General features: G+C 36.0%; 1 pseudogene; it reads right to left on the reverse strand.

Annotated features, from left to right (window-relative positions):
• Window positions 1-11039: 11039 nt before the first annotated feature.
• On the reverse strand, window positions 11040-11360 carry LOC114215865 (small ribosomal subunit protein eS24 pseudogene; annotated as a pseudogene).
• Between the last annotated feature and the right edge of the window lie 5169 nt (window positions 11361-16529).

Below are 16529 nucleotides of genomic sequence, written 5' to 3' on the forward strand. Positions count from 1 at the left end.
ACAATTTTTCATAAAGTTAAATATATTCCTACCCTATGGCCCAACATTTCCACTCTTTGTTATTTACCCAAGAGAAGTGAAAACATGTGTCCACGAGATTTGTTTATCAATGTTTATGTTAGCTTTATATGTTTTCCAAACAGGAAATCACCCAAACATTCATCAACATATGAATATGTAAACAAACTGTAGAATATTCAGATAATAAAAGGTTCCCCTGCAATAATATCGAGCAGACTACTGGCACACACAGCATAAATAAATCTCTAAATATTATACCAAGGGAAATAAGTCAGATATAAAAATGCAAGTACAATACTATTTCAATTATTTGAAATTCTGAAACTTCAAATGGTGATAGAAATAGAATCAGTGGTTTGGGGATAGAGGATTGCCTGAAACGGGGTGTGAAGAAATTTTCTCTTGTGGTGGAAATGGTTTGTATCTAGATTGGAGCAGTGAGAACCTGGTGCATATATTTGTCAAAGCTTATTGAACGGTTCACTTAAAATATGTGCATTGTGTGGTATGTTAAGTAAATTCAATAAAGATGATTGAAAAACAAACAAAAAGAAAAAAGAAATCACTTTAAGGAGTCAGAATAAGTGTTCTAAATAATTAAAGAATAATTTATACTCTTAATGAAAGATTAATTATAACTGCCATTTATTGAATGTTCACTACCAGTGGGACTGAGATAAGCATTTTATACACAAAATCTCATTCAAAACATCACAGCAAAACTATGTTTCCATTAGCTTGAAATACCTAAATGTAATAATTTTTAGTTGGTCAGGTGAAAAATATCATAAGACACGTATAGAAAATTTTCCTCTGCAAAACACACCACTCAGATAATAGCATTTTTTGTTTGCCTCATGGACAATGCCTTTACATATACTGCCATGTTTCCTTACATTAACTAATTTATGTCCTGAAACATACATTTCACCAACTTGGTTGCTGTCATCAAAAACACTCCTACCATACCATGTTTTCCATTTTGTTTGATATCACATCACCTCAGCCTCCACAGCTGAGTGGGTCAGCATTCCTGTGTGACTGTATTGCCAAGGTCTCTTCTAACAGGACAATAAAGATAAATCAGTGGATACCATCTGTGAGGAAAGAAACTATCAGCACAAGATTAAATCTTGTTTTGTCTTCTATCATTTTATAGCAAAGTGACTAAGAACAGTGTTGGATCAGTTTGTTTCCTTTGTTTTCATTCTTCATTCCAGTCTTCTGGAAAGCAGACTAGACAAGACCAAATTCTATGTCCTTCAGGTCTTGCAAAGTTCTAAAAAGTCTCAATTTGTTCCTTAAACCAATGTACCTTTAAACAATTGATTTTAGATCGCATATGTTGAATGTTTGAAATGTTATCAAATGCCAACACCATTCCTCTTCTAGATTTTAAATATTATATTCTGTAATGGCATTTTAATATTTAAAGCTATAAGCTTCCATTATTTTGAAAGGAACTATTACAAAGCTATGTCTATATGCCTATTTAATCTGAGAAATGTAATTGATTGTTATGATGTTTTTATTCCCACAGTCTCTTCCATGTAGCATTAAAAATTCAATGTTATCTCTCAGAGGAGATCTCAAATTCTATTACACTACTATTTCCAAAATAAGAAAAACCTATTTAAAATTTATAAGTCCTGCTTTTCCATCAAAACAATGTATGATGCATGATGATTCAAAGATATGCAATATCCTTTTTTATATTGGGAATTAAGAATGAAATCTGTAACTTCATTTACATCCATATACTTGTGTTTTTTAATAGCTTATAAAGGCCAAAACTATTTGTTGTTTATTATATTTCCATAGGTAGGCAGTAAGTGATCCTCAGGTTTAATATTCTGTTTTTACATGACCTCCTCCTAGCTAGGATTTCTGCAATAATTTCTCCATCCATTTCATCATGAATTTCTTGTGTTCCAAATACCAAAATATATAGCAAATATATACGAGGAATTCATGCCAGATAATGAAGGCATCCACTTAATAGCCACTTAACTCCTGTTTTTCACTAACTTAACCAATTGTGTTCAGGGCAGCAATGTACTAGAAACAATAATTTAATCTCTCAGGCTCAACTGCAGTTAAGATAGTCATGTGTTATATTTCTCGATGAGATGTTAGAGATGACTTTTTCTGATGAACAAAAAAAGGAAGTTCTCCTGCCAGGAATATGGAGATAATGGGCAGGCATCTTATAAACACGAGGAGAAAAGATCCATGTTAAGAACAGCAGATATGGAAATTGGAAGGCAGTTGAGTTTTTGATGGCATAGCGGAGCAGATACACCCAACCTAGACTACATAGTTGTTTTTGTTTTAAGATTTTATTTACTTATATGAGACAGAAGGAGAGAAAGAGAGAGAGCACAAGTTGTGGGGAGGGGCAGAGGGAGAAGAAGAAGAAGCAGAATCCCCACTGAGCAGGGAGCCTGATGGGGGCTATAGAGATCCCAGGACCCTGGGATCATGACCTGAGCTGAAGACACTTAACCAACTGAGCCACCCAGGTGCCCCTAGACTACGTAGTTTCTAATTTCATGTTAAGAAGGAAAAGCTAAGCCACATTCGGTTAGCTACTTTTTTTGTGCCTTTGTTCTATGCGCTGGACACAATTGTCACATTCTGTTCTTAACAACTAGTTAGGAAAACTATAACTCTTCACTAAAATTTGCCAGCCCCTAGCTTTTTAATCATTCCACCAGTGTCTCTACCTTGACACTCAGTCTTGCATGATTTCTGAGCCAAAAGCAACAGTAAGTATATTGGGCATTTCAGCACCATCATCTAGAAGGGTCTGCAATAAATCTGGCTACCAAGAGATCAGGACTTAGCAACTGAGCATTCCTAGAGCCTGAAATACCAACTTAGTCTTATGAACTGGTTTTCTCTCCCTAGTATGGTAGTTTCTTCCAGGACTGAACTATTCCTTAAGTCTCAATCTGTATGTATAAGAACCTGATATTTTGCCTAATCTTTGCTAGTGTCCTCCTAGAGGAATGGATCCTTCTAGCTAGTGAAAATATGAGGACATTTTCTAGCCAGTGACTGGAGTTATGATGTGAATGAACAAATCACATTTTCTAATACTATCATTAACTTGTCTGGCTCCAAGTACTTCTAGTCTCCTAGAACTTCTTGTTGACTGTCCCACCTACAGGAGTAATCTTACTATTCTCACACATTTCAAAAATTTACAATTGTTGAACCAGAGCTAAGCTTGCTCTACTGATTAAATACTATGTACTATGTTTTGGACTGTGCATATGTCTTATTTGGGGTCAAATTTTGTAGGCACTCATTTGTTCTAACATAAGGCAGTCTGAGTTGCTAAGATCCCATTGAGCTTTACGCCTGAAATCTCTCCTATTGTAACTGATCTGAGAAGCTGGTATTACACGTGACTTTATTATGCAAATTGAAATCAGAATTTCTTAAAAAATAAAAGTTTGATCTGGACATGGTTTGAAGTTGCAAAGTCCATCAGAATTAATAGTTATTTAAGGCTTGACATTAAAATAACAGAAAGTGACAGCTTCTCCTTGTCTTTGGACTTTAAAAATCTTGAGACTTCCAAGAATTAATGAGACAGTGAACTTCAGAGGCAGAGGTTTACAACTGGGTGGACCATTCACATTTAAAAGCTTTTTATTTCAGGCCAAAAAGACTCCTCAATGATTCAGAAGGCCTCCACTGTTCTGTAGAGTTCAGTAGGCTCTTTGCCTATCACTGTCAGCTGGGAAAGACAGGGCTTAGAGATTGACTTAAGTCACATTTTAGTTGTTAAGATTTCAACAAAAGTGAATTGCTGCTTTGTACATTTTGGTGAAAGCAACATGAATGTGAATGGTGTGTGTGTGTGTGTTGCTTGAATATATATATAGAAATTGAACATATGTATGTATATATGCATAATTTCTGTGACAGAAATTGAATGTGTGTGTGTATATATATATATATATACACTTACATGTATATGTTCAATTTCTGTGACAGCCATGGAGTAATTAATGATAATATTTACACTTTAAAAGACTCTATCCTGTAATTCTATTGAGAATAAGGACACTCTGCTTAAAGACAAATTTGAAGAAGTATATGGAATATCTGTGCTATGATATTCAACATATTTTTGTGTCTTCAACAAAATAAATCAACAGAAGCTCCAAAAAAGGAAAGCTCTTCCAACTATTATAGTCGTAGAGAATGTAAATTCTATAGCCTTCACCTAATTCATTCTGGGTAAGAAAGTGTAATTTATGCATACCAGTTCTGCTTTATTCATATGTGTTGAGTTTCATGACTTTACTCATTTACCTATATGTAAGAAACTGACAAATCTATTTTGGGAACATCATAGTCAAAGCATTCTATCTTTAGAAGGTACACACATTTATCAGATAATATGAATGTTACTGCACTTTTTATTATTATATTTTTCAGCCTGAGTGTCAGAAACCATAGAACTAAAGTCAATGCTTAGTTATGATCCCGTTTCTGAATACACTTATCTCCCTTCATTCGTGGCCAAAGTCTGTGTAGCTTTTGATTTATCTTCCTCATCTTAAAAATTGTTATAAATTGTATGTTTTTTAAATTTTAAGGCATTTTAATTTGTGAAGGATATAAGGGACAAATCAAATAATACTTGTGCATATATAGTCAAAATAATCAGATGAAATCTGAATATTGAAATAATGTGAATTTTAGTGTGAATTTTGAAATAATAATAGCTAGAAAATGTCATATAACTAGTTTGACAACTACTTAAAATGAGTTGATTATTTATTCTTACATTACTTAAACAGGCTGAGGACATGGATCCTCCAAGTCAATTATCCAGTTAAATAACATTGTTTGAACTGTCTCAGGGACAGTGAGAAATTACAGGAGAAGCAAACAACATAATTCTGTCTCTATGGCTGACCCAGTAGCATCTGTAATTAATTTGAAAATACAAGTGACATAACAAAATGAAATGACTGAGTTATAGCAATGAGAAATAATTGTTTACGACAGTGGTATACAGAAAAAATTGTAAAATCGTTTTACATTATAAAAATAAGGTTCATGCAGAAGAGGTTTAGCTTTTGGAAACTGGCATTACTATTATTGACATCATTTAGATATAACAGAGAAGGAATATAAGATGACTGAAACGTTTTTGGAACATGACATCCAAGAAAATTTTTAACCTTCATGCTTGTGTTTCAGTCAGTGTCAAGATGGCAGTCTCCAAGTCATTGTGCAATGAGCTGTTAATGAGTACCATAACATGACTATCTAAATACTGTGTGAATTTCCTCACCCTTATACTAAGCATTTCCCATTATTGCTCCGTCCCCTTAATGAAGTAACTTCAAGTTCTCTAATTTCAGCATATTCCATAATATGTCTAACTATAAAATTGTATATTTACATAATATGTATATACAAAATAGTCATGTATATATCCACACACAATACCCAACAATACTTAGGGAAATAATGGGGAAAAGTAGATTCTTTTACAGTATGTTTTTAAAAGCCAGGAAAAAGAGTTAGAGACAATACAAGTAGCAGAGAAATATCCATTCAGTTTAAACAAAGAAAAGCAGAAAACAGATCACATATTTCACTGAGTCTAAAAATTAAGATTAACAATGATTTTTTGTACCACCGTAAGAGGTAAAAAATGTTTCCAATTACACTATGATACATCATTGATTTGAAGATTTATTTTGATTTCAGCAATAGTAGAATGTGAAAAAAGTTCATCTTAGAATCAGTGAATGTGTATTAACGGTTTTTGTCTTTCTTCTGTTTTGAGCAGTACCTTCTTTTTTTTAAAATACTCATTCTTAAGATTCATATTTTAGATGAACATTAAAGGTAAGTTTTACCTCTAAGGTTACTGAAATGATAAATGAAAATGTTAATATGCTACAAAACTTTCTTCTTGGCATGAGCTATTTTTGAAGTCTAAAATGTGTTTTGTGCCCATTCATAAGGAGAAGATCTCCCCTACAAATAAACAAGTTATAGATTTGACACAAATGAGTGTTCATGATTCAGTGTCTGGAACTTCATGGGCTCTGCCATCTGAGTTTATAATTAATGCAGAATTGGGAACATACTTGCCTATTTTTGATTTCTTCTAGACTAATGTTTGAAGTGCAAATCTTATTATTTGATTAATTTCCTTCTTTAATTTAGGACCCTTCAACAAACTCATTATTCAGTCTTCAAAACAAATGCATTTACCTTGCTCAAATTAATGGGACTCTTAGGCAGTTGAATATTCCTTCCAAATTCTTGTGTTTTTTTTTTTTCATTATTATGTAATGAAATAGTGCAGCTGGCATCTCACTGTGGTACAGACAAATTTTAGGTCCATCTATTCCTTTTCTAATCAATGCTAAATATTAACCCTTTAAGAGATAAAATGGTCAAAGCCAATATAAGGCTCACTTGAATTTCATTAATAGCATGACAGCTTTTGGGGTGCCTGGGTGGCTCAGTCGTTAAGTGTCTGCCTTCAGCTCAGGTCATGATCCCAGGGTCCTGGGATCGAGCCCCGCATCGGGCCCCCTGCTCTGCGGGAAGCCTGCTTCTCCCTCTCCTACTACCCCCTGCTTGTGTTCCCTCTCTCACTGTGTCTCTCTCTGTCAAATAAATAAATAAAATCTTTAAAAAAATAGCATGACAGCTTTGAATTTATTGATAGCTTTTAATTTTGAGCCTCACTTTAAATTGTAGGATGGTTCTCAGGTTATTAATATTTCTTTAAACTATATCTAATAGATTTTTAGCAGAGTGAGAGTGGGTTAAAAAAGGTGAAAACCCAATTCTAGCTAGTGTAAAACTAGAATAAGTCCTTATGCATGTTGCTTCTTTACAATTTATATTTTAGAATATGAAATAGCTATCTCACAAATTGGATTTATGTCTGTCTGCTATATATAGCTCACAGTAAGACAAGTTCCCTCCTCTGAGCTAATGACATGCTCTTATGATGCCGATAGGTTGATTGAGACAGCTGCTATTTGAGGTACAGTGTAAAGGGCGTATACATAGTTGCCATGTTCTGACCTTGATATTTTATCTGTTGGATGTTACGTGGCAAGAAAACAAGACATATGAGCAGTATCGTAGTGGCTGCCATGGAAACCATTTACCTGAGTTAAGATGTAATGATTTACTCAGGGATTTTATAGTAGAATAATTAAAAGACTTCCATTTAAAAATTAATTTTTGAATTAAAAAAATCCGCAATCAATATTACCATGTGCTGTTTTACTCAATGTCACATTTGATCTCTGTGCCTCAATTTCCTCATCCAAAGGGACAATAATATACCAACCTGGCCCACTTCTTAGGGTTGTTCTATCAAATGAGATTAGGTATCGGAAAGTACCTCACACTTTTGCCATAAGGCAACGTGTAGGATACAACATGATTAAATTGCATAAAGTAAGGGGTTGCATTTTTTCAAGGTTAAAGAACTGGCTGGGGTAAACTAAGCTGGCCTTCAAGAAATTGCCTCGTGCTCAGTCCATTTCCTCTTTATGATTTAGTGCCACCTGGTGGCAGTTCTTTCTTTTAGCTTAAATACTGATGGGAGCAATTCTGGGTTCTGTGGCTGTTTGGAAACCTTAAGACTACAGAAGGGATCCCAGAAGTCTTCTGGTTGCTGAAGTTTGCTCCATATTCAGGCTACTGGGGACAGGTAATAGTGGGAATGAGAGACTCAACTTACACCTCCTCATTTACTCCTCTTCCCCTTCTGCCCCATTCCCCTCCAGGAGATAAGATATTTAACCCTATCCCTGTTGGAGGACATATGGAATGGAAGTGGAAGACAGATGCCATTCCAACATCAATAATTGGAGTATATCTAAATCAGAATAATTAGATAGGTTTTGTTTGTTTGTTTTGGTGTTTTTTAAGCCACCAAGTAACACAGATAAAGTATTACAATCACTATCCAACAATACCTAAAAATTTCTGTAATAATATATAGTAACAACTAAGATGTGTGGCATTCTCATAAACCAGAATTTTAAAATGTGTCTTAACTGTTCAAAGCTGTGATGTGTTTATTTATTCTGATAATTAAAGAAGTAAAGTTGAAATGAGGCATCACACAAAAATAAAAAGCTAAAACTGGCTATTTTTTTTCAGTAAAAGCTTTTTATGGCTTGTGTTAAAATACTTGCCACTTCATAAGAGTTTCATAACACATAATCCTAAAGTATGTCTCATTCTCGTCATTCTTACCACATGTAAAATCATTTTAAAAATGTAAAACTCCATTTCATGCATATATACTTTGAATTTTGTTAGTTCTCTGTTAAACAAAATTTTTGTTTAGTCTCTCATTTCTCCTTATTCAATCTATAAGCCATCGTGTTTTGATCATTTAGTCAATCCGTGACATGGATTTATCATGTATCCCACCTACACACTGGGAAAGTGCTGAAGACTTATCACACCACTCCCCTGCAAAGGAAGGAACATTGGCAGGCCAGGGAAAATGGAGAGAATATCTTACTTGAAGTGCTGCTCTTAAAGGCATAGCAATAGCCTGGAGAAACTTGTCATTGTTTCAACGGAGCGTCATTGGTGTAGTTTAGAACCAAACGCGGAAAAGAAAGAATGCAAGGCCGCATCAAGCAAAGAGCCCTCAAACCCTTCCTTGCTGACACATTATGCTGGAAGACAAAGAGTTAAACTATCCTGACTGTGGTTGCCCACAGTGTCACCCCACTTTTTCTCCCCTTCCTGCCCAAATGATGGACCTGACACAAACCCTAATATCCAAGCCCCAGTCAAATTGTAACAGGAGAATTGAAATCGACCCCAAGAAATAAGGCATCTTGGGTATGTCGATTCTCAACATTTAAGAACAAATAACGGACCCCAGTAGAAATATTTACACTTGAAAATGAACAAAGGAAAAATAAGAAGGTCTGTATGCAATAAGTATGGAAAGGAAAGAAAGAAAAGCAAGCCTAAAATAGTATGGTATGTTGATTGATAAAAAGTTTATGTTCAAAGAAGATTTTTTCCCCCAGATAACAAGAGAAAGATTGAATAATGTCACCTTCTTAAAGGAAATTAAGAAAATATCAGCTCTGTGAAATGAGACATAATAATAAAAGGATAAAGAAACTGGAACAAAGGGAAGTTAGCATGAAATAAATTAAGGGAGAAAATGACGTTGATGATTTTAGAACTGCATTGGAAGCAGGAAATAAAAGTAACAATATAAGAGCCTCTGAATGGAGGACAGATTCGAGAATCTCACATAGTTCAAAGAATGTGATTTAATAGATGATAATCCAAATTGTACCTAATAATGGAAATTTGATACCTCTGAGATAATAATGGTCATGCTTGAATATGGAACAAGAACATGTAACACAAACAAAAATTCAAAAATAAAATAAGGTAAACCACTGAATGAGGACCTGAAACTAGAGATTAATAGGGCTTATCACATGAAGAAAAATGTATTAAAGACAACAGTCAGAAAGATCTCGATGAGTTTACTAATCTCTACGAATAAGGAAAGAATTCTTCAAATATCTAGAGCAGGAAGAGGTTACCTACAAGTGAAAAAATTAGTCTATCTTTAAATCGTTAGCAAGAATAGCTCTTAGATGAAAGTGGAACCATCTGAAAAGGATGTGCATATACTAGGGTTCCACATAGCCTTACTGATGCAAGGAGAAAATGTCAATTATGTAAACATTCAGGTATATTAATCCATATATGTCCTCATAAATCTACTTGAATATATAATTTAGTGCAATGAAAAATAAAAATGTAAACTTCAGGAAAGTTCAGCTCTGTATATATTTGAACACAGAATTAAAGCTAAACAGTTTTGATTATAAACTGCATATATATACACACACACTGATACATATACACACACCTATATATATATATATAAACATATATATAATACCTATTTCTTTCTCTATAAAACTTGTTATATATATATATATATATAAACATACTTGTCTTTCTATGAACCTTTTTAAGAAGAAAATCTGCATATGATAACAATATTATGGAGACCAAAATCCTATAGTATAGGGTGACAAATCTCCCAGATGGAAGTAACTAAAAAATGGGAAGATTAAATATTCTACTTTCCTCATACACCGTTAGGGAAGAGATACATTAGATACTGTTGCAATTTAGAAAGAGTATAAAGTGAAAATAAACTTAAAATATTATTTAAAGTTATAATTATATTATACCCTTTCTAAATTACAGAGCAGAAAATAAACAAATAATACAAAACTTGTTTAATAATAACTGTTCTAGTAAAAGACCCCAATGATTAATATAAAAAGATGTCAAAATGATTGATCTGAAGAAGGGGAAACCCAGCTACATGTATTTGGCCAGTGATCTACTCTAAAAATAAGTGAAAACAAACCAAAACAATGCACAGAAGGAAGTTAAGTTCTAGTCGTACATATTCCAAGTAAGTGAAAACAAAAAGAAAGCTCCAAAAGATCAAAAGCAAAGAAAATTATATGTGGTAACTTTACACTCTATGAAAAGTCAAATTCACAATGGACATATAGATACCATGAGCCTTTATGCTTTAAAAAATATTGTATAAGATATATAAAACAAAATCTTTGGAAATACCAGGCGAGATAATAAGAAACACAGTAGTAGTTGATCACTTATATTTAATTTTCTCAGTCTTTGACAGACCAAGTAGATGAAATATAAATAAGGATATTGAGACTACTTCTCTGCATACATTAGATAGAATATACCTTCTTTGTGGTAATCATTTTATGAAATTGATGTCTTTTTTTTAATTAACATTCTTAGTTTATTGATCCTGTCATGAAAAATCTGCACAACCACCACAGATAAAGCCACTGCAGCATCTTTACTCCTTCTGTTGTCCAATCTCCAGCTCACTTTTTGCCACCACCAACATTGGCTTTTGCAGTCCCCCTGACTTTCTTCATTCTGTTCTTGTGTTCCTTTCACTGTCTTCTTGATGTCTTTTTCTTCTCATACAGGCCAGGTCTTGCAAGTCTGTGTTTGGGTTCATTTTTCTTTGCATAATCCAAGGAATCATAAATCATGCCAAAGCCGGTTGTCTTGCCACCACCAAAATGGGTTCTGAATCCAAACACAAATATGACATCTGGTGTGGTCTTATACATTTTGGCTAGTTTTTCCCGAAATTCTGTCTTAGGTACTGTTGCCTTTCCAGGGTGAAGAACATCAGTGACCATCTGTTTCTGCTGAAGTACTCGGTTAGTCATGAACTTCCTGGTCCGGATAGTTACTGTGTCATTCATGATGGCGGCGCGGCTGAAATTGATGTCTTATAAGGCAATACATATATCTCAATCAGTCTAGAAAACTAGAAACTTATGTAGAATACACATTTTAAGTAAAATACAGTAAGACTAGAAACACATGACAACATAGGAAAAATGAAAACCCAAACTATAATTAAGATTTCAAAAATCTCTGAGTCCCACTTCCAGCATCGTGAAATAAGCCAGCGCTGCTACGAATAATAACTATAAAACTGAACAAAACATGAAAAAACAACAACAACAACAAAAACCCCACTTTCTAATGATTCTGAAGAGGAAGTCAGAGCAAGCCGACATGGGAGAGGAGTCTACACTTGGAGAAGTGGCAGGCACTAAGGTGATTTTTTAAAACTGTTTACAACTTTGCCCTGAAGGTGCTAAAACTCTGGGAGGCTAGAACTCTGGTAGAAAGACCACTATCCCTCTGGCCGGAGGAACCAGGGAAAGGACCACAGCAATCACCACCAACTTCCAGATTGACAGAGAGGAAATCCTTGAGAGGAAAGAACAGGTGGAAGGGTTCCCCTAATTCTGTGTATGAAGACTGCACTTGCTTTATGATGACCCCTAAAGCCCATATACATATGAGACTAAGAATTTAAAGTGAGACCAGGCAGTAAGACTGCACATTTCTCTCTACATTGCACAGACTCAGATATAGAGTAAGCAGCTAACTAGGCTGTAAGAGATGGCAGCCATATGACTTCATGAACAAATGGACAGGAGAGATATGCGAGAGAACGAAGTCTGACATGATTCCTGGGGTTTGTTTTGTGTGATCAGGTAGAGAGCTGTATGGAAGTGGCAGAAAGATTTCCTTTGGGGAAGTGTTAGTTTTGAAATACCTGTGAGATAATCCAGTGGGGATTTCATATATTGGTAAGTTATATATATTTTTATATCACATGAAGAAGATCACTAGAAGTGTATATTTGGGAGCCACTGGAATATAGGTTATAATTGAAACTATAGGAAATGGAAAATTCCCCAGGAAGAGTAACTTGTATTGGTGAGCATCCTTACTGAGGACATAAGTATTTTTGGAGTATGCCCATTCATGCATGCGTGTATTTACTCCTTCATTCACTCAAGCACTTGTGGCCCGTGTGTTCTAAGCACTGCGCTAGGTACTAAATATACAACTAAAAACTCTTAGCCAAATGTAATTTACTCCTCCCAAGTAAGTTTTAAAGATATTTAATTAACAAAAGGATTTCTCTACTGCAGAACTGTTCAGTTCCTGTATTCTTTTTTTTCATTGCTGCATAATGAATTAATACAAACTTAGCTGCTTAAAATAATACTATACCTTTACCATCTCACAATACATCCCAGCTGGTTCCTTTACTCAGGGTCTCACAAGGCTACTATCAAGATGTAGCCAGATTGCATTCTTATCCTGAGGGGTGGTGAGTGGGGGAAAATAAACTTCCAAGTCACTCTGGTTACCGGCAAAATTCATTTCCTTGCAGTTGATGTACTGAGGATCTGCCTTCTTGCTGGCTTTGAGCTGGAGGCCACCCTCAGCTTCCAGAGGTTGTGGGGAGTTCCTAGAGGCTGCCTGCTATTCCCTGACAAGTGCCTTTCTCAACATGGCTATTTATTTCTTCAAACCAGAATCACTCTACACGAGTAGAGTGATTTATTTTTCCCTTCCTACTATCTTCTTTTTTTAAACATATAATGTATTATTTGTTTCAGAGGTACAGGTCTGTGATTCAACAGTCTTACACAATTCACAGCACTCACCATAGCAAATACGCTCCCCAGTGATAGACCCAGCCACCCCGTGCTTCCCAACTCCCACCACTCCAGCAACCCTCAGTTTGTTTCCTGAGATTAAGAATTCCTCATATTAGTAAGATCATATGATACATGTCTTTCTCTGATTGACTTATTTCGCTCAGCATAATATCCTCCATTTCCATCCATGTCACTGCAAATGGCAAGATCTCATTCCTTTTGATGGCTGCATAATATGCCATTGTATATATCTACCACATCTTCTTTATCCATTCATCTGTTGATGGACATCTAGGCTCTTTCCATAGTTTGGCTATTGTGGACATTGCTGCTATAAACATTGGGGTGCATGTACCCCTTCGGATCACTACATTTGTATTTTTGGGGTAAATACCCAGCACTGAAATTGCTGGGTCATATGGTAGCTCTATTTTCAACTTTTTGAGGAACCCCCATACTGTTTTCCAGAGTGGCTGCACCAGCTTGCATCCCCACCAACAGTGTAGGAGGGTTCCCCTTTCTCCGCATCCCCGCCAATATCTGTCATTTCCTGACTTGTTAATTTTAGCTATTCTGACTGGTGTGAGGTGGTATCTCTTTGAGGTTTTGATTTGGATTTCCCTGATGCCGAGTGATGTTGAGCACTTTTTTTTGTGTCTGTTGGCCATTTGGATGTCTTCTTTGGGAAAAATGTCTGTTCACGTCTTCTGCCCATTTCTTGATTGGATCATTTCTTCTTTGGGTGTTGAGTTTGATAAGTTCTTTATAGATTTTGGATACTAGCCCTTTATCTAATTTGTCATTTGCAAATATCTTCTCCTGTTCTGTTGGTTGTCTTTTGGTTTTGTGGACTGTTTCTTTTGCTGTGCAAAAGCTTTTTATCTTGATGAGATCCCAATAGTTCATTTTTGCCCTTGCTTCCCTTGTCTTCAGCAAAGTTTCTAGGAAGAAGTTGCTGCAGTTGAGGTCGAAAAGGTTGCTGCCTGTGTTCTCCTTTAGGATTTTGATGGACTCCTGTCTCACATTTAGGTCTTTCAACCATTTTGAGTCTATTTTTGTGTGTAGTGTAAGGAAATGGTCCAGTTTCATTCTTCTGCATGTGGCTGTCCAATTTTCCCAACACCATTTGTTGAAGAGACTGTCTTTCTTCCATTGGACATTCTTTCCTGCTTTGTCAAAGATTAGTTGACCAAAAAGGAGAACTACAGACCAATATCCTTGATGAACATGGATGCAAAAATTCTCACCAAAATACTAGCCAATAGGATTCAACAGTACATTAAAAGGATTATTCACCACGACCAAGTAGGATTTATCCCTGGGCTGCGAGGTTGGTTCAACATCCACAAATCAATCAATGTGATACAATACATTAATAAAAGAAAGAACAAGAACCATATGATCCTCTCAATAGATGCAGAAAAGGGCGCCTGGGTGGCTCAGTCGTTACGTGTCTGCCTTCGGCTCAGGTCATGATCCCAGGGTCCTGGGATCAAGTCCTGCATCGGGCTCCCTGCTCCGCGGGAAGCCTGCTTCTCCCTCTCCCACTCCCCCTGCTTGTGTTCCCTCTCTCACTGTCTCTCTCTCTCTCTCTGTCAAATAAATAAATAAATAAAATCTTAAAAGAAATAGATGCAGAGAAAACATTTGACAAAGTACAGCATCCTTTCTTGATCAAAACTCTTCAGAGTATAGGGATAGAGGGTACATACCTCAACATCATAAAAGCCATCTATGAAAAACCCACAGCGAATATCATTCTCAATGGGGAAAACTGAGAGCTTTTCCCCTAAGGTCAGGAACACGGCAGGGATGTCCACTATCACCACTGCTACTCAACACAGTATTAGAAGTCCTAGCCACAGCAATCAGACAACAAAAAGAAATAAAAGGCATCTGAGTCAGCAAAGAAGAAGTCAAACTCTCACTCTTTGCAGATGATATGATACTTTATGTGGAAAACCCAAAAGACTCCACCCCAAAACTGCTAGAACTCATACAGGAATTCAGTAAAGTGGCAGGATATAAAATCAATGCACAGAAATCTGTGGCATTCCTATACAGCAGCAACAAGACAGAAGAAAGAGAAATTAAGGAGTTGATCCCATTTACAATCGCACCCAAAACCATAAGATACCTAGGAATAAATCTAACCAAAAAGGCAAAGGATCTGTACTCAGAAAACTATAAAATACTCATGAAAGAAATTAAGGAAGACACAAAGACATGGAAAAACGTTCCATGCTCATGGATTGGAAGAACAAACATTGTGAAGATGTCAATGCTACCTAGAGCAATCTACACATTCAATGCAATCCCTATCAAAATACCATCAACTTTTTTCAAAGAAATGGAACACCTAATCCTAAAATTTGTATGGAACCAGAAAAGACCCCGAATAGCCAGAGGAATGCTGAAAAAGAAAAGCAAAGCTAGTGGCATCACAATTCCGGACTTCAAGCTCTATTACAAAGCTGTCATCATCAAGACAGTATGGTACTGGCACTAAAACAGACACATAGATCAATGGAACAGAATAGAGAGCCCAGAAATGGAGCTTATTTATATAACTTTATTAAAAGTCAAATCATACAAATTAAGTATCATTATAAAAAAATTTGTTTTCCCACCTGCTCGGTGGAATCGTTGCTTGTTTCTACTATAACTGAGTTTGTTCCAGTCTTTTTATGTTATTATTGCATTAAGAGTAAGAATTCAAGTTTCATGGACTTGTGTCGCCACACTGTCATACTTGTTCATGAAGAATATTTCATTACGTTAGTGAGTCTTATATCCCCAGAGGCCCTATTTTTCCTTGAGTCTTCCCGCAGTTTCTCTTTAGAACTTGGGAAGACATCTTGGACCAGTCCAAGGAAGAGGTACTATGCTGTTCTCTACTTTTCCAGAAACAATGACCCCTATTCTTATCCCTCCCTTCCAATAAATCAATTCATATTCATAGATACCAACTAGACCTCTGGCTCAACCTGCTCAACAGACCCACTCAGAGAGTTTATTTATTTATTTATTTATTTATTTATTTATTTATTTATTATTTTTTTAAAGATTTTATTTATTTATTTGACAGAGAGAGACACAGGAAGAGAGGGAACACAAGCAGGGGGAGTGGGAGAGGGAGAAGCAGACTCCCCACTGAGCAGGGAGCCCGATGCGGGGCTCGATCCCAGGACCCTGGGATCATGACCTGAGCCAAAGGCGGGTGCTTAAGGACTGAGCCACCCAGGCGCCCCTATTATTATTATTTTTAAAGATTTTATTTATTTGACAGAGAGAGAGAACAAGCAGGGGGAACTGCAGGGAGAGGGAGAAGCAGGTTCCTGCTGAGCCGAGAGCCCGATGCAGGGCTTGATGCCAGAACCCTGGGACCATGACCTGAACCGA

The sequence above is a fragment of the Eumetopias jubatus genome, unplaced genomic scaffold (assembly GCF_037043125.1).
Source record: "Eumetopias jubatus isolate StellerSeaLion01/CBP00866 unplaced genomic scaffold, mEumJub1_p1.0 scaffold_4, whole genome shotgun sequence".
Classification (NCBI taxonomy): domain Eukaryota; kingdom Metazoa; phylum Chordata; class Mammalia; order Carnivora; family Otariidae; genus Eumetopias; species Eumetopias jubatus.